Source organism: Bubalus bubalis, chromosome 6, assembly GCF_019923935.1.
Source record: "Bubalus bubalis isolate 160015118507 breed Murrah chromosome 6, NDDB_SH_1, whole genome shotgun sequence".
NCBI classification, from domain to species: Eukaryota; Metazoa; Chordata; class Mammalia; order Artiodactyla; family Bovidae; genus Bubalus; species Bubalus bubalis.
In genome coordinates this window covers 47,228,575-47,251,796 of record NC_059162.1, presented here as the reverse complement: position 1 = coordinate 47,251,796, position 23,222 = coordinate 47,228,575, and the positions used below count along the sequence as shown (strand labels likewise).

The window sequence follows — 23,222 nt, the reverse complement described above, 5'->3', positions numbered from 1 at the left end:
TTGGCTTGAGCTGTCAAAGTCAGAATCCAAAGGTGGATTCTTGGCTGGAGGGAACATCTTGTCCTGGGTCCTGCCCTGGGAAAATCACCAGGGAAGTGAGGACCCTCTCAGCTGCAGGGCTCCTGGACTCCTAAGGCTGCTTGGTGCTGGCTGCTGGGGTTCCCTTCTAACCAGTCGATCTGGGCCACCACAGACTAGCTGGAGGCAGCTGCCACCATTTCCAGCAATAAGAAACAGGTGGGCCATGCCCTGGCTAGAAAGAAAGTGCAGTTGCTCAGTCGTGTCCAACTCTTTGCAACCCTATGGACTGTACCCTACCAGGATCCTCTGTCCATGGAATTTTCCAGGCAAGAGTACTGAAGTGGGTTGCCATTTCCTTCTCCAGGGGATCTTCCCGACACAGGGATCGAACCTGGGTCTCCCACATTGTAGGCAGATGCTTTACCATCTGACCTGCCAGGGAAGGTGTTCTTTTTCAAGATCACTATATTGCATGGCAAATTCCTAAGGGTATGCTTGCCTTTTTTTTTTTTTGAAGTATTTGTTGATGCTTCCCTGTATGTTTGTGAACAGAGCTATTAAAGGACTCTAACAAAATGCACAGGCTAGAGAATTAAAGATTTCATTTGAATCAGTTCTGAATATAGAAAACCAAAGGCCCCTGATATGATGCTGAAAATAGACTTGTGATAGAAATGATCGTGTGCAGTAAGAGTTATGAAACTTCTCTGGGAACAGGGTGTTGTACCTGTGACGTCCTCTGTGTGCCAGAAAATAAACTTCATTTGGCAAAAACAGATGGAGAAAAATTACAGCATTAAAAATTAATAAAGTGGATATGCAGTGACTACAGGTTTTGGCAGAAGGTTGGCCCAGCCCATTGAATGGTTTTATGAGAGAGAGGCAGAACTTGCAATACCTTCATTTTGATTGTCTTCTGGATGAGGGTGTTATTTTAATTTGTCAGTGCCTGTAGTTCTGACAGCTACTCAAGAAGATAAATGCTGGACATCTGGACAGCATTTTCTCTGATGTAGAAGGGTCACTGTGTGGCTCTTCTTTACAATACTGAGCTTTTTTTTAACACAGGAAGAAAGAGGACTGTGTTAGACAGGAAGGAACAGCATTCAGGACCACCCCTACATCAAGATTGTTTTAGAGAAAGGAGACTGGCTGATAGAAGGAGACCTTCAAGTCTTTGACCAAATTTATTGGAATGAATGATCTTGATCAGTATTCCACTCTTACTGAGCTAAAGCAGATGTTTAAGGACATGAATGCTGATGCTGTCTTTGTATTTAATTACAAAACCTAGTGTACAATGGACATGCTCTTTTAATGCAGGATACTCAAGAGAGGGACTACAGGTTCCCTGTCTTTCTCCTTCACCCTGTTGGTGGCTGGACAAAAGACAATAATGTTCTTTTGATGTGGCACATGAAGCAGCAAGCTGAACTGCTGGAGGAAGAAATAATGAATTCTGAAACAGCAGTGGTGACCATCTTCTATCAAGCATGCTGGACCAAATGTGGTCCAGTAGCATTGCAGATTCTATTCTGCAATCTGGAATCAAGATTGCCGGGAGAAATATCAATAACCTCAGATATGCAGATGACTCCACCCTTATGGCAGAAAGTGAAGAGGAACTAAAAAGTTTCTTGATGAAAGTGAAAGAGGAGAGTGAAAAAGTTGGCTTAAAGCTCAACATTCAGAAATCGAAGATCATGGTATCTGGTCCCATAACTTCATGGCCAATAGATGGGGAAACAATGGAAACAGTGTCAGATATTATTTTGGGGGGCTCCAAAATCACTGCACATGGTGATTGCAGCCATGAAATTAAAAGACACTTACTCCTTGGAAGGAAAGTTATGACCAACCTAGACAGCATATTAAAAAGCAGAGACATTACTTTGCCAACAAAGGTCTGTCTGATCAAGGCTATGGTTTTCCCAGTACTCATGTATGGATGTGAGAGTCAGACTGTGAAGAAAGCTGAGCACTGAAGAATTGATGCTTTTGAACTGTGGTGTTGGAGAAGACTCTTGAGAGTCCCTTGGACTGCAAGGAGATCCAACCAGTCCATACTAAAGGAGATCAGTCCTGGGTGTTCTTTGGAAGGAATTATGCTAAAGCTGAAAGTCCAGTACTTTGGCCACCTCATGCAAAGAGTTGACTCATTGGAAAAGACTCTGATGCTGGGAGGGATTGGGGGCAGGAGGGGAAGGGGACGACAGAGGATGAGATGGCTGGATGGCATCACCGACTCAATGGACATGAGTTTGAGTGAACTCCAGGCATTGGTGATGGACAGGGAGGCCTGGCGTGCTGCGATTCATGGGGTCGCGAAGAGTCGGATACGACTGAGCAACTGAACTGAACTGAATTGAACTGAGCATTGCAGAACACTGATGGTTTCAAGAGTCAATGTTTATAATGTTGAGTGAGACTGCTGGCATATCTCATCCAGAAAACAGGGAAGGGTCTTTAACAGCCAACTCACTGTAGCAATTGTAGCAAGAAAAAGAAATGCAAGAAGGCAAAATGGTTGTCTGAGGAGGCCTTACAAATAGCTGAGAAAAGAAGAGAAGCTAAAGGCAAAGGAGAAAGGGAAAGGTAAACCCAATTGAATGCAAAGTTCCAAAGAATGGCAAGGAGAGATAAGAAAGCCTTCCTAAGTGAACAATGCAAAGGAATAGAAGAACATAGAATGGGAAAGACTAGAGATCTCTTCAAGAAAATTAGAGATACCAAGGAAATAGTTCATGCAAAGATGGGCACAATAATGGACAGAAATAGCAAGGACCTAACAAGCAAAAGAGTGTGAGAAAAGGTGGCAAGAATACACAGAACAACTCTACAAAAAAGGTCTTAAGGACCCAGATAACCATGATAGTATGGTCACTCGCCTAGAGCCAGACATGCTGGAGTGTGAAGCTAAGTGGGCTTTAGGAAGCATTACTCAAACAAAACTACTAGTGGAGGTGATGAATTCCAGCTGAGCTATTTCAAATTCTAAACGATGATGCTGTGAAAGTGCTGCACTCAATATGCCAGCAAATTTGGAAAACTCAGCAGTGGCCACAGGACTGAAAAAGGTCAGTTTTCACCCCAATCCTAAAGAAGGGCAATGCCAAAGAATGTTCAAACTACTGCACAGTTGCACTCATTTCACAAGCTAGCAAAGCAATACTCAAAATCCTTCAAGCTAGGCTTCAACAATACATGAACTGAAAACTTCCAAATGACAAGTTGGATTTAGAAAAGGCAAAGGAACCAAAGATCAAATTGCCAGCTTCCTCTGGATCATGGAAAAAGCAAGGGAATTCCTGAAAAACATCTACTTCTGCTTCATTGACTACACTAAAGACTTTATGTGGATCACAACAAACTGGAAATTTGAACAACAGAATGGGTCAAAACTGGGCAAGGAGTACAGCAAGGCTGTATATTGTCACCCTGCTTATTTAACTTCTATGCAGGGTACATCATGAAAAATGCTGAGCTGGATGAAGCTCAAGCTGGAATCAAGATTGACAGGAGAAATATCAATAACTTCAGATATGCAGATGCAGATGCCACCACCCTAATGGCAGAAAGTGAAGAGGAACCAAAGAGCCTCTATATGAAGGAGAAAGGAAAGTAAGAGAGCTGGCTTAAAATTCAAACTAAGATCATAGTATCTTGATGCATCTCTTTATGGCAAATAGATGGGAGAAAATGGAAATAGTGGCACACTTTGTTTTCCTGGGCTCCAAAATCACTGGACTGCAGCCACAAAATTAAAAGATGCTTGCTCCTTGGAAGAAAGGCTATGATAAACCTAGACAGCATATTAAAAAGCAGAGACATCACTTTGCCAACAAAGGTCTGTATAGTCAAAGCCATGGTTTTTCCAGTAGCCATGTACGGATGTGAGAGTTGGACCATAAAGAAGGCTGAAGACTGAAGAACAGATGCTTTTGAGCTGTGGTGCTGGAGAAGACTCTTGAGAGTCCCTTGGACTGCAAAGAGATCATACCAGTCAATCCTAAATGAAATTAATCCTGAATATTCATTGGAAGGACTGATGCTGAAGTTGAAGCTCCTGTACTTTGGCAACCTGATGTGAAGAGCTGACTCACTGGAAAAGACCCTGATGCTGGGAAAGACTGAGGGCAGGAGAAGGGGACAACAGAGGATGAGATGTTTTGATGGCATCATAAACTCAATGGACATGAGTTTGAGCAAACTTCAGGAGATAGTAAAGGACAGGGAAGCCTGGCATGTTGCAGTCCATGGAATTGCAGAGTTGGATATGACTGAGTGATTGAAGAACAACAACAATGTGGAAAATGGATTGGAGAGTACAAAGAGAGGAAATTAGAATGGAAAGGAAGCAATTGCAACAGATAAGACTCAAGATGATAAGAGTTGGACTGAAGTATTGGTAGTAATGACATAGAAACAAATTAATTTGACAATTATTTTGGAGGCAGGAATCATAGGGCTTCATAATGTATTGAATGTCAGTTACTTAAAGATAAGGGAAAGGTGAGAAAAATGACTTTACGTTTTCTGATTAGTAAACAATATGTATAGTTGATCCAACAACAAGAAAGAGAACCCTGGAGAAGAAGCTGTTTGTAGAGGAGGGTTTGGAGAAAGATGGGTCACAGTATACAACTAAATCTATTGAATTTAAGTATTAAAGATGAAATAGACCTGTCAAGACACAGGAGATGAGTTTATGTGCAAGCAAGAAACAGAGACTGACAGAAACTGGAGGTCCTATTGAGTAGGTAAAAAGGTTTTGTTTTTTTCCTAGTACTTTGGTTCCATTTCTACAGATCTGTCTGATAATTCTCATTCTGCAATTGTATCTTTCTGTTCCTTGAAATCAAAGAATCTTTGAATAATAGTCAAGATATTTTTCCCTCTTCAGTCTCTCAGATCAAAATATCTATGCAGTATTTGTGGTAGAAATGTTTCAGTAACAGGTGAAAATAAAATAAAAGCCTCTAAACTCAAAATTATTTAAACAATAAAGAGGATTACTGACTTAAGTAACTGAAAAGTCAGAATAAGTCTCGATCTCACACCTCAAATGAACTCTCCAAGGATCTTCTTTCTCATATCCTCTCTACTCTGGTCCTCTGATGGCTGTATCCCCGTTCTGCCCTGGTAGCCCTCTGGGAGTTCGAGGTTCTTCTGATAGTTTCAGCAGAATGGTTGCAGCAGTTCTTCATCCTCAGGGAAGCGAGAATCCTCTTACAGTAGCTGTTGTACATCAGTTTCCTTTCACTGGCATGAACAAAAAACCTGCCTGACAATGGGGGAGATGTGGGTTCAATCCCTAGGTCAGGAAGATCTTCTGGAGGAGGAAATGGCAACCAACTCCAGTATTCTTGCCTGGGTAAAGCAGGCTTTAGTGATTGGGGTCACAAAAGAGTTAAACATAACTTACCGACTAAAGAACAACTACTCCAATCACTGTGACGAGATTAACAAATATTCCTTATTTTGTAATGGGATTACATCTCATGCATCATACACTGACAATATCAAGTTGAAATGCATTTAATACACCTAGTATAAGAAAAATCATCTTAGCTTCAGTTCAGTTCAATTTAGTCGCTCAGTCGTGTCTGACTCTTTGCGACCTGATGAATTGCAGCACACCATGCCTCCCTGTCCATCACCAACTCCCGGAGTTCACTCAAACTCATGTCCATTGAGTCGGTGATGCCATCCAGCCATCTCATCCTCTGTTGTCCCCTTCTCCTCCTGTTCCCAATCCCTCCCAGCATCAGTCTTTCCATTAAGTCAACTCTTTGCATGAGGTGGCCAAAGTACTGGAGTTTCAGCTTTAGCATCAGTCCTTCCAATGAACACCTATTATTGATCTCCTCTAGAATGGACTGGTTGGATCTCCTTGCAGTCCAAGGGACTCTCAAGAGTCTTCTCCAACACCACAGTTCAAAAGCATCAATTCTTCAGTGCTCAGCTTTCTTCATAATCCAACTCTTACATGCATACATGGCCACTGGAAAAACCATAGCCTTGACTAGATGACATTTGTTGGCAAAGTAATGTCTCTGATTTTTAATATGCTGTCTAGGTTGGTCATAACTTTCCTTCCAAGGAGTAAGCGTCTTTTAATTTCATGGCTGCAATCACCATCTGCGGTGATTTTGTAGCCCCCAAAAAGAAAGTCTGACACTGTTTCCACTGTTTCCCCATCTATTGGCCATGAAGTGATGGGACCAGATGCCATGATCTTCGATTTCTGAATGTTGAGCTTTAAGCCAACTTTTTCACTCTCCTCTTTCACTTTCATCAAGAGGCTTTTTAGTTCCTCTTCACTTTCTGCCATAAGGGTGGTGTTGTCTGCATATCTGAGGTTATTGATATTTCTCCTGGCAATCTTGATTCCAGCTTGTGCTTCTTCCAGCCCAGTGTTTCCCATGATGTACTCTGCATATAAGTTAAATAATCAAGGTGACAACATACAGCCTTGACGTACTCCTTTTCCTATTTGGAACCAGTCTGTTGTTCCATGTCCAGTTCTAACTATTGCTTCTTGACCTGCATATAGGTTTCTCAAGAGGCAGGTCAGGTGGTCTGGTATTCTCATCTCTTTCAGAATTTTCCACAGTTTATTGTGATCCACACAGTCAAAGGCTTTGGCATAGTCAATAAAGCAGAAATAGATATTTTTCTGGAACTCTCTTGCTTTTTCAATGATCCAGCAGATGTTGGCAATTTGGTCTCTGGTTCCTCTGCCTTTTCTAAAACCAGCTTGAACACCTGGAAGTTCACGGTTCACATACTGCTGAAGCCTGGCTTGGAGAATTTTAAGCATTACTTTACTAGCTTGTGAGATGAGTGCAATTGTGTGGTAGTTTGAGCATTCTTTGGCATTGCCTTTCTTTGGGACTGGAATGAAAACTGACCTTTTCCAGTCCTGTGGCCACTGCTGAGTTTTCCAAATTTGCTGGCATATTGAGTGCAGCACTTTCACAGCATCATCTTTCAGGATTTGAAATAGCTCAACTGGAATTCCATCACCTCCTCTAGCTTTGTTCGTACTGATGCTTTCTAAGGCCCACTTGGCTTCACATTCCAGGATGTCTGGCTCCAGATGAGTGACCACACCATCGTGATTATCTTGGTCATGAAGATCTTTTTTGTACAGTTCTTCTGTGTGTTCTTAGCTTAGCTTAGCATAATTTAAACAAGGTCAAAAATCATATATAAAAAACTAATAAACAGAAACTTCAATTAAATAGAGTTGGGAGACCAGAAAAGTGATCTCTTGACTTAATATCCTAGCCAGGTACAAAAAGTAGACTTCTCCTAATTCTTGGAAAGGACTCAGCCACTAAAAAAATCAAAGACTCTTTCCTTACTATAGCCCTCCCAACTTCCTCTTATGAAATTGTAAAGATAGTGTCTTACAGTTCCTCCATACATTTTAAACTTTTGCTATCATCATATTTAGATCTTTAATCCACACAAAATTAATTATGGTCTTTCGTTAGAGAGCTTTTCTTTTTGCTATATTAATAATAAAATCTCTGAATACTATTTAATCAATAGCCTATCCTCCACTGGTAGGCATTGGTTCCTCTGTCATATATAAGCTTTCCATTCAAACACTGATCTATTTCAAGTCTCTGTTCAATTCCATTGGTGTATTTATCTTTCCCAGAACAATGCATACTGCTATTATTGTTTATAGGTTTATAGCTTATATTAAGTATTTTTATATGTAAGGAGATCTCCTTGTATTGTACTTCTTCCAAATTATTGTGGATATTTTCATCTTTGGGATTTCCATCTACATGTTTTATAATCATCTTGTTAAGTTCCATGTAGATTTAAAAAAAAAACAAGATTTTGATTGGAATTTTTAATTTCACTGGCTCAGATATCCAGTTTTGGTATCAGTGGAGAGGGTGAGGCTTAGATATTAATTATTAATTCATTTCTTTTGATCACTGAGGATTAGTCAGGATTTTAATTCTTCTGAATCACTCTTGGCTAGTTACATTTCTCTAGAAAATTGAACATTTTGTCTTAAGTTTTCAAACTTAATGACATAAGATCTTTTTAAAAATATCTTCTCTTTCTGTTTACATGGTTAGGACTTTTTCTCTGTTCATGTGCTTATTTGATGGATTTTCTCTCTTTCTTGCTTGCTCAATCTTGCCAGAAGGTGTCTATTTTATTAGATTTTTCAAAAATGAGTGTTTGGCTCTGTGGATCCTCTCTATTTTATCTTTTTTATATTCAATTAATTTCTCTTCTTATTATTTCATTCTTTCAACTTCCTTTCATTTTATTCTGCTGTTCTTTTTCTAACTGCTTTGAGTTGAATACTTAGGTCATCAATTTTCAAACTTTATAAGTAACAAGAGTGTTGAAGGCAGGAGGATAAAGGAGCAGCAGAGGATGAGATGGTTGAATGGCATCACTGATTCAATGCACATGAGTCTGAGCAAATTCCAGGAGATGGTGAATTTCAGGACAGGGAAGCCTGGTGTGCTTCAGTTCATGGGGTCACAAATAGTTGGACACAACTTACAACTGAACAACAACAAATAATGTTAAAATTATTTTAAGTAATGCTTTTCCTACATCTCCTTACTTTTAGATATTTCATCAATTTTCAATCCTAAATATTTTCTAATGTTCATCATTATTCCTGTTTAGAACCAAAAATTATTTGAAAGTGTCTTTTATTATAATTTCCAAGTTCAGTTCAGTTCAATCATTCAGTCGTGTCTGACTCTTTGCATCTCCATGAACCACAGCATGCCAGCCCTCCCTGTCCATCACCAATTCCTGGAGTCCACCCAAATCCATGTCCATTGAGTTGGTGATGCCATCCAACCATCTCATCCTCTGTCGTCCCCCTCTCCTCCTGCCCTCAATCTTTTCCAATATCAGGGTCTTTTCAAACGAGTCAGCTCTTCACATCAGGTGGCCAAAGTATTGGAGTTTCAGCTTCAGCAACAGTCCTACCAATGAACACCCAGCACTGATCTCCTTTAGGATGGACTGGTTGGACCTCCTTGCAGTCCAAGGGACTCTCAAGAGTCTTCTCCAACACCACTGTTCAAAAGCATCAATTCTTCCGTGCTCAGCTTTCTTTATACTCCAACTCTCACATCCATACATGACCACTGGAAAAACCATAGCCTTGACTAGACAGACCTTTGTTAACAAAGTAATGTCTCTGCTTTTGAATATGCTATCTAGGTTGGTCATAACTTTCCTTCCAAGGAGTAAGCGTCTTTTAATTTCATGGCTTCAGTCACCATCTGCAGTGATTTTGGAGCCCAGAAAAATAAAGTCAGCCACTATTTCCACTGTTTCCCCATCTATTTCCCATGAAGTGACGGGACCAGATGCCATGATCTTAGTTTTCTGAATGTTGAGCTTTAAGCCAATGTTTTCACTCTCCTCTTTCACTTTCAACAAGAGGCTCTTTAGTTCTTCTTCACTTTCTGCCATAAGGGTGGTGTCATCTACATATCTGAGGTTATTGATATTTCTCCTGGCAATCTTGATTCCAGCTTGTGCTTCCTCCAGCCCAGTGTTTCTCATGATGTACTCTGCATATAAGTTAAATAAGCAGGGTGACAATATACAGCCTTTTCCTTTTCCTATTTGGAACCAGTCTGTTGTTCCCTGTCCAGTTCTAACTGTTGCTTCCTGACCTGCATACAGGTTTCTCAAGAGGCAGGTCAGGTGGTCTGGTATTCTCATCTCTTTCAGAATTTTCCACAGTTTATTGTGATCCATACAGTCAAAGGCTTTGGCATAATCAATAAAGCAGAAATAGATATTTTTCTGGAACTCTCTTGCTTTTTCAATGATCCAGCAGATGTTGGCAATTTGGTCTCTGGTTCCTCTGCCTTTTCTAAAACCAGCTTGAACACCTGGAAGTTCACAGTTCATGTATTGCTGAAGCCTGGCTTGGAGAATTTTAAGCATTATTTTACTAGCTTGTGAGATGAGTGCAATTGTGTGGTAGTTTGAGCATTCTTTGGCATTGCCTTTCTTTGGGATTGGAATGAAAACTGACCTTTTCCAGTCCTGTGACCACTGCTGAGTTTTCCAAATTTGCTGGCATATTGAGTGCAGCACTTTCACAGCATCATCTTTCAGGATTTGAAATAGCTCAACTGGAATTCCATCACCTCCTCTAGCTTTGTTCGTAGTGATGCTTTCTAAGGCCCACTTGACTTCACATTCCAGGATGTCTAGCTCTAGGTGAGTGATCACACCATCGTGATTATCTTTTTTGTAAAGATAAAAAGGTCATGAAGCTCTTTTTTGTACAGTTCTTCTGTGTATTCTTGCCACCTCTTCTTAATATCTTCTGCTTCTGTTAGGTCCTTACCATTTCTGTCCTTTATTGAGCCTAACTTTGCATGAAATGTTCCCTTGGTATCTCTAATTTTCTTGAAGAGAACCCTAGTCTTTCCCATTCTATTGTTTTCCTCTATTTCTTTGCGCTGATCGCTGAGGAAAGCTTTCTTATCTCTCCTTGCTATTCTTTGGAACTCTGCATTCAAATGGATATATCTTTCCTTTTCTCCTTTGCTTTTCACTTCCCTTCTTTTCACAGCTATTTGTAATGCCTCCTCAGACAGCCATTTTGCTTTTTCTCATTTCTTTTTCTTGGGGATGGTCTTGATTCCTGTCTCCTATACAATGTCACGAGCCTCTGTTCAAATTAGCATTTTAATGATTTCTAAAGCAAATATATTTTATACAGAAAAGATCACCTGTCTGACAACAATTCTTTGTGGGTTTTTTTTGCAAGAACCTACTTAATTATGTAGAATGCAGAAATTTCTTATATATGTTCCGTGCATATTTGTGAAGAATGTATACTCTCTAATTGTTGGATACTCAGTCCAAGTTTATACTACTCGCCAAACAACAGGTCAATAAATGGAGAGATGAGTTGTCGGGTGAAGAAATAACAACCTTAATCAGAAACCCAGTAAACCAAGAAGATGGTAGACTGGTGTCCCAAAGAACTATCTTGCTGAAGTTTGTATGCTAGTTTCTTTCATAGAACAAAGAGTAGGGAGATGAGGATGTAAAGTAAAAAAGGCAATAAGTCATTGCAAACATTTCCTGGTTTTGCCCAGACACTGGAAGAGATATGTAATTGCTTCTTTCCTACAGCCATTCATAGATGGGCCTGGTCAGGATGTTTCCTGTGATCTGAACAGAGGTATTTTAGTTCAGGCATGGGAGGCAGGGTTCCTAGAGCCGGGCTTGTATGTATACTTTGTTATAAGCAACATCCCTTTAGTGATTAATTTGTAGCAAAGCGATAGAATACAAAAGTTAAGGTAAAAGAAACAAATTTAATATGGAGTCAGATTTGTCCCTCCCTATTACAGAGTTGTAGATATTCTCATTATGTCAGACTTGCTAATTATGTTGTTCAAATCCTCAATGGTTCTGTCTGCTGTCTTGATCAAGCATTATGAATGAGTTTAAAACTTCCTATTATGAATGTCCATGTATGAATTTCTCTTTAAAATTCTGTCCGTTTTGCTGTATATGCATTAAAATATATATAAAGATTATAGAATTGGGTGCTTATAAATTTAGATTTTTCTATCTGTAAGAATCTTACCTATTATTAAACATTAATATTCTTTATCTCCCAAACATATTTTTACTTTGAAGTCAATTTTGTCTAATTAAGAGAGAGAGAGGTGGATATATTTACTTATCTATGCCAGATTACTTTGTTCAGTATTTGCCTAATATTTATCCTTTAACTTTTCATTATTATATATCTAAAATGCTTAAGGTTGTGTTTTGAAAAAAGTATATATACAGAGAGATTTTGTTATTTATCCTAATTTGAAAACATTCTTATTTTGACTTGCATGTTTACTCTACTGACATTTATTGTGATCACTAGTATATTTTGAATTAGTTCTTCTACTTTGTATTTATTCTGCTTTTTCTTTGCTTCATTTTATTTTTTACCTTTCCTGTTTGCTTTTGAATCCATCAGGAATTTTTACATACTATGTTCCTCCACCAATGGTGAGAAAGTTGTAAGCATTTAGGTAAGATAAAACTATCTTTCATAACTAGTCCTCATGTATACTATTAGTGGCTTTGTACTACACTGCTTATGGGCTGCCCAGGTGGAGCTGGTGGAAGAATCTGCCTGCCAATGCAGGAAACATAAGAGATGCAGAGTCAATCCCTGGGTGGGGAAGATTCCTTGGAAGAGCATATGGCAACCCACTCCATTATTCTTGCCTGGAGAATCCCATGGACAAAGGAGCATGGAGGGTTACAGTCCACAGGGTCGCAAAGATTCAGGCATGACTAAAGTGAATTAACATGCACGCATGCAAAACTTACCAGGAGCTGGAGCCAGTAATTGGTAGGAACGATCGATCAGTTGCTGAAGGCTGAGTGTGGACTAGCTTGAGGCTTAAAACTCCTAAAGGGCCCATCATAGGGAGGCCCCTGTACTTTCACGAGTTCCAGTTCCAAGAGCTCATATCTGAGGAAAAATTCCCTCTTGTTCTGGAAAGGAGGAAGAGAAAAGCAGCAATGTTGAAATACACTCAGAGCCTTCTGTTCTGCATAACAAAACCCGGTCCTCAAGGGAAACGACCATACCAGGAATAAACAGGGATCTATTTTCGAAGAAGACATAACAATCAGTAATGTGGGCGTGTGTGTATTGCAAAGGTGTGCACCTTCTAATATGTGTGTGTACATATGTATGTATACATAATGCATCAATATTTATCAGTCTTGACATATGTAACATACTATTGCAAGATGTTAGTAGTAAAGGAAATTGGAATGAAAGAGGGGAAGAGTAGTGTGCATGGGACCTGTGTACTCTCTGCTCAATGTTTCTGTAAACCTAAAATGGTTATAAATATAAATCTATTTTAAAAAAGAAAAAAAAAAATGGGGCTTGCCTGACTGCTCAGTGGTAAAGAATCCATCTGCCAATGCAGAAGACACGGGTCCAATCCCTGATTCAGGAAGATCCCACAGGCCATATAGCAACTAGGCCTGTGTTCATGCTCACCATGATACTGAGCCCACGCTCTAGGGCCCAGGAGCAGAAACAACTGATCCCACGTGCCGTGACTACTGAAGCCCGAGCACCCTAGAGCCAGTGCTCCGTAAGAGAAGCCACTGCAGTGAAAGGCCAAGAACTACAGCTAGAGAGCAGCCCCTACTCACCACAGCTAAAAAAAAGCCTGAACGTCAGCGAAGACGCAGCACAGCCAAAAATAGATGAGTAAATAGATAAAATTATTTTTTAAACTGTTTTCAAAAAAAAAAAAATTCTTAGCTCTCAGAACTTATAAAATCAGGTTACAGGCTGTATTTAGACGGCAGGCCTTAATTTCTTAATCTTTGGTTTAAAAAACCTTCATTCTGGGGTCTATTTCCATCTTCTTGGAGTCTTTTAGAAATGTCTTTGGTGAAGTACACCAACTCTGTTGGTGATAAACTCATTTTTGTTCATCTGAAAACATCCTGATTTTTTTTTTTAATAATAGTTCAGCTGATAATTCAATTTTAGGCCACCAGCAAGTTCTCCAAGCATTTCAAAAACAGTATACTTCTGTCCTTTTTGGCTCTTCAGAAATCTGCTCTAGTTTTTTCCTCTCTCTGATTGCCTGTAACTGGTGCTACTGGTAAAGAACCCACCTGCCAATGCAGGAGACATAAAAGGCATGAGTTCAATCCTTTAGTGGGGAAGATCTCCTGGAGAAGGATATGGTGACCCACTCTAGTATTCTTGCCTGGAAAATTCCATTGACAGAGAAGCCTGGCAGGCTACATTCCATGGACTGTGGGATCCAGTGCTCCTTTCTCTCTCTAGCTGGTGATTCTATTCTCCCAACCTAGGACCTTCAGTCTGAACTTTGGAACCACCCCAGTCCTGTTCTAGCCCAACCTAGGTCCTATGTCCCAGGTCAAGAAACCAGGCTCCTTTCTTGCTCCCATATCTTAACCTCCACCTTAGCCTCTTATTCAAGGAAACTGGTTTCTGTTATCCCTTCAGATCAATTTCCTGCCTTAATAACGAGGATTCCACCTGAGATCCTTCATATTGGGGCTGTTTTCCTCTTGCTAGGTCCCTTGAGGATTCCTACAGTGTAGTCATTAAGAGTTCTAGGTTCTGAAGCTTGAACACCTTGAGTTTCAGTCTCAGTCTGGCCAAATACTGGGATTAGGTAAAAAAAAGTAATTTCTCTGTCTCTGTCCATAAAAGAGCAATGGTTATAGTGGCTACAGTGGAACGCTAATGTGATAATGAATGTCCATGTTCTGTAACACCTGGAACACAGTAAACTCATTTCATTACTGATTATATTATTATTATTATTATTTAGCGTCCCTTGCAGAAATTTGATTTCTTCTGCTACATCACCTAAGTCAGGGTAACTTTCAGTCCAGTCATTGTCTAATGCCTGATTCAAGACCCTCCAACACTATCCTCCCCTTGCCTTCATCTGGGATCAGTGGGTACTCCCTGACTTAGATAGCTCTTTCATTTATTTGCTCTATATTTATTGAGTGCCTAATATGTGCTGGGGCTTCCTTGGTGGCTCAGATGGTAAAGAATCTGGCTGCAATGCAGGAGATCCAGATTTGATCCCTGGGTCAGGAAGATCGGCTGTAGAAGGAAATGGCAACCCACTCCAGTAGTATTGCCTGGAGAATTTCATGGACAAAGAAACCTAGCTAGGACCTTTGCTGAAGCTGGGAATACACCGAGAAGCAGAAACTGTCATAGCCTGGAATGTTAAGCCCCACATTTCACTGTATGTTCTGCAAAAAGACAGAAATATGTGAATTTTGAAAATGTCCTCCAGCTACTGCTGAGTCATGCTTTCTAACTTCATCCCTCATCACATACACACACACACACACACACACACACTCACACTCATACACACATCTTTTTCTAGCTGAATATTTGTGTCCATTTTCTTTGCTAACTTAGCTCCCAAATACTGGTTTAGCTGTACTGAATAAGTCTTTCTTTACCATCCTCACCAGACCCTTTTAAGATCTTCTAAGATTCTAGGCATATAATGGACATAATACAAACATGTTAAAATATGCTCACTTCACAATAAATGTGTGATATAGTAACTCCAGGTAAGCTGGGCTGAGCTGAAGTTAGAACCAAAATTATTTTTTCATGTCTCAAACTATACAATAGTTTTTGCATTTCTATACACCCAAAACCCTGAGCCTACATGCCATAATCTTTGCCCCATTCATTTCACCATCCTCCATTTCACCTCTGTTCTGACCTGGTTCTCTGAATGACAGAGGAAAGAAGAATCAAGTGGATAGGGTTTTCATATAGAAACTAGGAAGATGCAAATTTTGCCTTCTTTGCAATTTTGTCCAAGACCCTGATGGCTGCTGCTGCTGCTAAGTCGCTTCACTCGTGTCCAGCTCTGTGCGACCCCATAGACGGCAGCCCACCAGGCTCCCGCGTCCCTGGGATTCTCCAGGCAAGAACACTGGAGTGGGTTGCCATTTCCTTCTCCAATGCATGAAAGTGAAAAGTGAAAGTGAAGTCACTCAGTCGTGTCCGACTCTCAGCGACCCCATGGACTGCAGCCTACCAGGCTCCTCCATCCATGGGATTTTCCAGGCAAGAGTACTGGAGTGTGTTGCCATTGCCTTCTCTGACCCTGATAGCAACTGATAAGAAATGCCTGTGAGACTATCCATGTATATTTTGAAGGGGGAAACTGTTCCTTTTAATAACTTCAACATAGTAGGTGCAATTTGGGGCATTTACATAGTTCTTGATATTGACAAAACATCTTAAAATTCTTTCATTCAACACCCCTAATCTTATAAACTAAATATAATTATAATTCCATATCATAAATGGCAAATTAAAAATCAGAATAACCAGAATAACATGCCCAGAATAACACAGACAGTAAGGGAAGAGGCAAGACCTGGATGCACACATGGTGTCTTGATATCTTAATTTTTTTTTCTTCCAGGTTTATTGAGATATAATTGACATATACCATTGTACCATCTGAGCTGCAAGGCTTTCCTTGTGGCTCAGATGGTAAAGAATCTACCTGCAATGTGGGAGATCTGGGTTCAATCTCTGGGTCAGGAAGATCCCCTGGAGAAGGGCATGGCTATCCATTCCAGTATTCTTATCTGGAGAATCCCATGGACAGAAGAGCCTGGTGGGCTACAGTCCACAGGGTCCCAAAAGGGTCAGACATGACTGAGGTGACTTAGCACACAATAATTGTGCAGGTTAAAGGTGTGCAGCATAATGATTTGACTCATATACATCATGAAATGACTATCACTATAAGATTAGTGAACATTCATCATCTCATACAGATACCAAATTAAAGAAATAGAAAAATATTCCTTGTGATAACACTCAGGTTTACTCTCTTAACAACTTTCATATGTAACATACAGCAGGGTTAATTTTATTTATCATGTACATTACATCCCTAGTACTTATTTATCTTATAACTGGAAGTTTGTACCTTTGGACTCCTTCATCCAACTCTCCCTCCCACCCACACTCCCCCTCCTCTAACTACAAATCTGATCTCTTCCTGTGAGATTGTTTCTGAAGTATAACTGACCTAAAAACTATGCTAGTTCCTGCTACACAACATAACGATTCAATATATTTATACACTTCAAGGGCTTCCCTGGTGGCTCAGACGGTAAAGAATCCGTCTGCAATGCAGGAGACCTGGGTTCGATCCCTGGGTTGGGAAGATCCCCTGGAGGAGGGCATGGCATCCCACTCCAATATTTTTGCCTGGAAAATCCCCATGGACAGAGGAGCCTGGTGGGCTACAATCCACAGGGTCACAAAGAGTCAGACATGACTGAACGACTAAGCATGGCACAGCACATACACTTCAAAATGCTTACCATGATAAGTCTAATAAGATATGTCACCATAGTTACTGACTGTACTCCCTACATTGTACATTTCATACCCGCAGCATTTATTTTGCAACTGAAAGTTGTTACCTCTTAATCTCACTCATCTATTTCTCACCTCCACCCATCCCCTCCCTTCTGGCAACCACCTGTTTATTCTCTGTATCCATAACTGCTTCTGTTTTGTTATGTTTGCTCATTTTTTTTTGTTTTTTTAGATTCCATAAATAAGCAAATATTTGTCTTTCTATATGCAAAAGACATACATTATTTGTCTTTCTCTAATTTATTTCACTTAGCATAAAACCCTCTGGGTCTATCCAGGTTCTTTATTCTACAACCAGATTCCTGTATAATGCAAGGTTTCCCAGATGGAACAGGTCACCTCCCTCAGTGAGACCAGGAACATATGTATATATTCTCTCAGAGTGCCATTTCTTTTTAGAGCTTTTCAAATATAGCCCTAAAATGTGAGCGTCTGCTGATTCTAAGCCTTGAGTGGATGGAACTGCACACACATATGCCTATTTAGTGCCAAGACATCTTTTACTGTTGCTTCCCTTTCTTTAGCAACAATCCAAGAACAAGGACCTCTAATCCCATTTCAAATTTTCACTGCATCAGAGTCAGCCTCTCTCTCTCTTTCTCTCTCTCTCTCTTTTTTTTTTAAACCAAAGTCATAAATGCATTCTGCACAGTCTTAAACCAAATAATATCCATCTCATACAGACTGGGTCTGACTTCACCATTATTGCTTTTTTTTTTTAGGCCCATAACTGTCTTAAATTACTGTTCCCTCCAGCATCAGCAATGCTGTAAGATTTTCAGGGACAAGACTTTACTGCCTACCACTGCTTCCTGCTTTATTGTCAGTGGCAATTTCAATTCATTTCATTTCTGTGTCACTGTCACTCCAACTTCTATCTTCAGCTCTTTGTGGTGTCCTAAAGTTCAGAGTTAATATATAAACCTTTGCTTTAATAGAAAAATAATGTTTTTTGACTTTTTCTCTAACATGAATAGAGAGCCAGGCAAGGCCAATCTCAAAATTTAGTAAAAATAAGGCTCTTCAACTCTTTGCGTGAGTTATAGGGAGGGAAGGATTATCATCTACCTACCACATAATAAGAAAACAGAATTGTTAGGAAATAAGTGGATTAGGTTTTTTTTGTTTTGTTTTTCAGGGCAGACTTCAGTTTCTTGTCTTTTTATTGATTGGATGGACTTATGACTTCAGGTAAAGGTCTTATTCTTCTCTAAGTTCATTCTGCCCCTCTCCCTCCATGCCCATGTAAAATCTGAGATACAGCTATTGCCATTTATTTTCCACACAGGGATGCTTTAAGTTTGAGCCCAATGGAAAAGAACATAGTACAAATTGTTACTGCTGACAATGGATCTGATCTTGTATTGAGCTAAGATGAACAAAACGGTCTCTAGGGAAGAGAAAGGTTCACCTATGTGAAGTAAATGAATTTCTCTGTGGCTCTAGGGAATGGTGAGATTGTTGTATGGTATACTGATGCCCCCCAAAGTTTATTATCTTCAGTCCATTTGTGGATAACTTGCCTGACTTGATATAGAACCCAGTCAATAATGATGTCTTTTTGGATTTACACAGGAACATTGGACAATATGTGTAATCCTTTGTTTTTGCTTTAGTATCAGTAACAATCTTGTACCAGAGTCATAGTAGAAAAGGTGGCTATTTCTTAGAGTCAACGTACTTTGCTCTCCTCCCTGGTCTAGGCTTGTGGGAGGACAGAACCTGAGTTGACACCTAAAAGTGAAAATAAGGGGTGAAGAGGAGGGAAACCGAAGGCAGCAAAACATAAATGTTTTCGATAGCAGAACTTCCCTATCTCTCAGTATCTGTTTCAAGCTTTCTCTCTTCAGGGAAAATGCACTGAAGGAAAAGAAGGAAATCAATCATAAAGAACTTTGGGGAGAGTAAGAGATTTAAAACTGTAGTTCTTTCTGGGCAACTGATAGAGTTTCTAGAAATAAACCATGGAAAGGATGAGTCATATGACTTATGGTCTTTACACTCTGTAATATTTGAGTCACTGACATAGAACTGAATGAATCAATCCATGTTAGAAATAGGATCTTTCCTGGAAAACCCAACTGTATGACTTTATTATGTCTGCCTGTATCTGAGAATGAAAACTTATCACTTGTAGCTTTTACCTCTCTTTTCATGCAGAAAATATATTAAACAAATATTTATACCATGATAATAATGAGCCTGGAATTTTCTCAAGCACTTGGAAAATTACAAGTTAGTCATTGGTAGAATGACTTTTATTACAGGTTACCTGAGTTTTCAAAATTGTCCATTCTTTATTTAACTTATAAGGAAATAGCTTTTCCTTTTCAGGCTATAGAATTTGCACAGTAAAATTGAAAATTTATGAAAGCATAATGGCATTTTTTCCTTTAATCTTACAGATGCTACTTTACTGTTTGTTCTCAATATATGTTAAAATTTAAATTTTCCCACTTCCTACCCCTTTCATTTAAAAAGTGTGCCATTCCCAGATGATACAGAACTTTATATTGCTAGACATATTTATCTTATACAGATTTGTTTTCTTCTATTATTTGGTCTTAACATTACAGTAAATGAAATGCAAAAAATAGCAGCTACTGAACACTTGGAATAATTATTTTTCTATCAAGATTCTTTTCACTAATGGTACACAAGTGTGCACACTGATAGGGACTAATCAATCAAGACTTTTTTGGCTATTAGTAACATAAGACTCCAACTGAAGTTATTTAAATGATAAAAAATAAGTTGCATCAGAGATCAAGTGTTTGGCAATAGGCTGTTCTGGACTTAATTCAGCAACTCAATCATGTCAGTTTTTTCTGCAGTTCTCTTGGATTTTGCTCATGGCCACTATATGGCTGCAATGGAACCAAGTATTAATAGCATAGCCTTACACAACAGTATTAAAAGATAAAAATGCTGCATTTTTATCAGGCATCCCTTTTGAAGGTCAAGAAAAACTTTCCAAGGTGATCTCAGAAGACTTCATCTTCTATTTCATTGACTGGCATATTATCACATATTCATGTCTTTTGCTAACATGGGGATGAAATTATCACGATTGGCTTCAACATTCCTCTAAGTTTAGAAAATAAGCCATGAAGCACTTGAGAACCTAAGGATCAAAAAAATCAGGATTCTATCAGGAAGAATGAAGGTGGGAGCTATTTACCAACAGTGTGAATCTGATTGAGGAAATGCATAAAAAGATAGGGGCAGTAAGGCTTAGAAGAGTGGGAGCTGTTACCATGCCTACCGTGAAGAGTCAAGGGCAGAGAGAAAAGGCTCTATAGCCTGGGCTACCTGTTAGGAGTAGTTCCGTTTCATACAGCAAGGCAGCCATTCCACTACAATTCTGTGGGGAGGAGCCAGGGAAATAAATCCCTCAGCCTAACTCCCCTTCTTCTCTCTAGTCTCCTCTATTGACAGAAACCACCCAGGAGACAGAGCATGGAACCCAATAACTCATTCAATGCATCTGCCTCCAGAGACACAGAGTAGGAGTGTAGAGTTTGAGGAAGACAGAAGTCATCTATCAAAACATTTTTTTTAATATGAATTTATTTATTTTAATTGGAGGCTAATTACTTTACAATATTGTAATGGTTTTGCCTTACATTGACATGAATCCGCCACGGGTGTACATGTGTTCCCCATCCTGAACCCCCTTCCCACCTCCCTCATCCCATCCCTCTGGGTCATCCCAGTGCACCAGCCACGAGCACCCTGTCTCATACATCTAACCTGGATTGGCAATCCATTTCAAATATGATAATGTACATGTTTCAATGCCATTCTCCCAAATCATCCCTCCCTCACCCTCTCACACAGAGTCCAAAAGAATGTTCTATACATCTGTGTCTCTTTTGCTGTCTCACATATAGGGTTATTGTTACCATCTTTCTAAATTCCATATATATGCGTTAGTATACTGTATTGGTGTTTTTCTTTCTGGCTTACTTCACTCTATGTAATAGGCTCCAGTTTCATCCCCTCATTAGAACTGATTAAAATGTATTCTTTTTAATGGCTGAATAATATTCCATTGTGTATATGTACCACAGTTTTCTTATGCATTTGGCTACTGATGGACATCTAGGTTGCTTCCATGTCCTGGCTATTATAAACAGTGCTGCGATGAACATTGGGGTACACGTGCCTCTTTCCCTTCTGGTTTCCCAGCAGTGGGATTGCTGGGTCATATGGCAGTTCTAGTTCCAGTTTTTTAAGGAATCCCCACACTGTTCTCCATAGTGGCTGTACTAGTTTGCATTCCCACCAACAGTGTAAGAGGGTTCCCTTTTCTCCACACCCTCTCCAGCATTTATTGCTTATAGACTTTTGGATAGCAGCCTTTCTGACTGGCATGAAATGGTACCTCATTGTGGTTTTGATTTGCATTTCTCTGATAATGACTGATGTTGAGCATCTTTTCATGTGTTTGTTAACCATCTGTATGTCTTCTTTGGAGAAATGTCTGTTTAGTTCTTTGGCCCATTTTTTGATTGGGTCACTTATTTTTCTGGAATTGAGCTGCAGGAGTTACTTGTATATTTTCAAGATTAATTCTTTGTCAGTTGCTTCATTTGCTATTATTTTCTCCCATTCTGAAGGCTGTCTTTTCATCTTGCTTATAGTTTCCTTTGTTGTGCAGAAGCTTTTAAGTTTAATTAGGTCCCATTTGTTTATTTTTGCTTTTATTTCTAATACTCTGGGAGGTGGGTCAAAGAGGATCCTGCTGTGATTTATGTCAGAGTTTCTTGTCTGTGTTCTCCTCTAGGAGTTTTATAGTTTCTGGTCTTACATTTAGATCTTTAACCTATTTTGAGTTTATTTTTGTGTATGGTGTTAAAAAAGTGTTCTAGTTTCATTCTTTTACAAGTGGTTGACCAGTTTTCCCAGCACCACTTGCTAAAGAGATTGTCCTTTCTCCATTGTATATTCTTGCCTCCTTTGTCAAAGATAAGGTGTCCATATGTGCGTGGATTTATCTCTGGGCTTTCTATTTTGTTCCACTGATCTATATTTCTGTCTTTGTGCCAGTACCATACTGTCTTGATGACTGTAGCTTTGTAGTAGAGCCTGAAATCAGACAGGTTGATTCCTCCAGTTCCATTATTCTTTCTCAAGATTGCTTTGGCTATTCAAGGTTTTTTGTATTTCCATACAAATTGTGAAATTATTGGTTCTAGTTATGTGAAAAATACCGTTGATAGCTTGATAGGGATTGGATTGAATCTATAGATTGCTTTGGGTAGTATACTCATTTTCACTATATTGATTCTTCTGATCCATAAACATGGTATATTTCTCCATCTATTTGTGTCCTCTTTGATTTCTTTCATCAGTGTTTTATAGTTTTCTGTATACAGGTCTTTTGTTTCTTTAGGTAGATATATTCCTAAGCATTTTATTCTTTTCATTGCAATGGTGAATGGGATTGTTTCCTTAATTTCTCTTTATGTTTTCTCATTGTTAGTGTATAGGAATGCAAGGGATTTCTTTATGTTAATTTTATATCTTGTAACTTTACTATATTCATTGATTAGCTCTAGTAATTTTCTGGTAGAGTCTTTAGGGTTTTCTATGTAGAGGATCATGTCATCTGCAAACAGTGAGAGTTTTACTTCTTCTTTTCCAATCTGGATTCCCTTTATTTATTTATTTTTTTTCTGCTCTGATTGATGTAGCCAAAACTTCCAAAACTATGTTGAATAGTAGTGGTGAGGATGGGTACCCTTGTCTTGTTCCTAACTTTAGAGGAAATGCTTTCAATTTTTCACCATTGAGGATAATGTTTGCTGTGGGTTTGTCATATATAGCTTTTATTATGTTGAGGTATGTTCCTTCTATTCCTGATTTCTGGAGGATTTTTATCATAAATGGATGTTGAATTTTGTCAAAGGCTTTCTCTGTATCTATTGAAATAATCACATGGTTTTTATCTTTCAATTTGTTAATGTGGTATATTATGTTGATTGATTTATGGATATTGAAGAATCCTTGCATCCCTAGGATAAAGCCCACTTGATCATGATGTATGATCTTTTTAATATGTTATTTGATTCTGTTTTCTAGAATTTTGTTAAGGGTTTTTGCATCTATGTTCATTAGTGATATTGGCCTGTAGTTTTCTTTTTCTGTGACATCTTTGTATGGTTTTGGTGTTAGGGTGATGGTGGCCTCA

At 39.2% G+C, this 23,222-nt stretch overlaps 1 pseudogene; it reads left to right on the top strand.

The window, feature by feature from the left end:
* The first annotated feature begins 695 nt into the window (after window positions 1–695).
* LOC102403623 overlaps window positions 696–23,222 on the top strand; it is a 93,528-nt pseudogene continuing 71,001 nt past the window's right edge.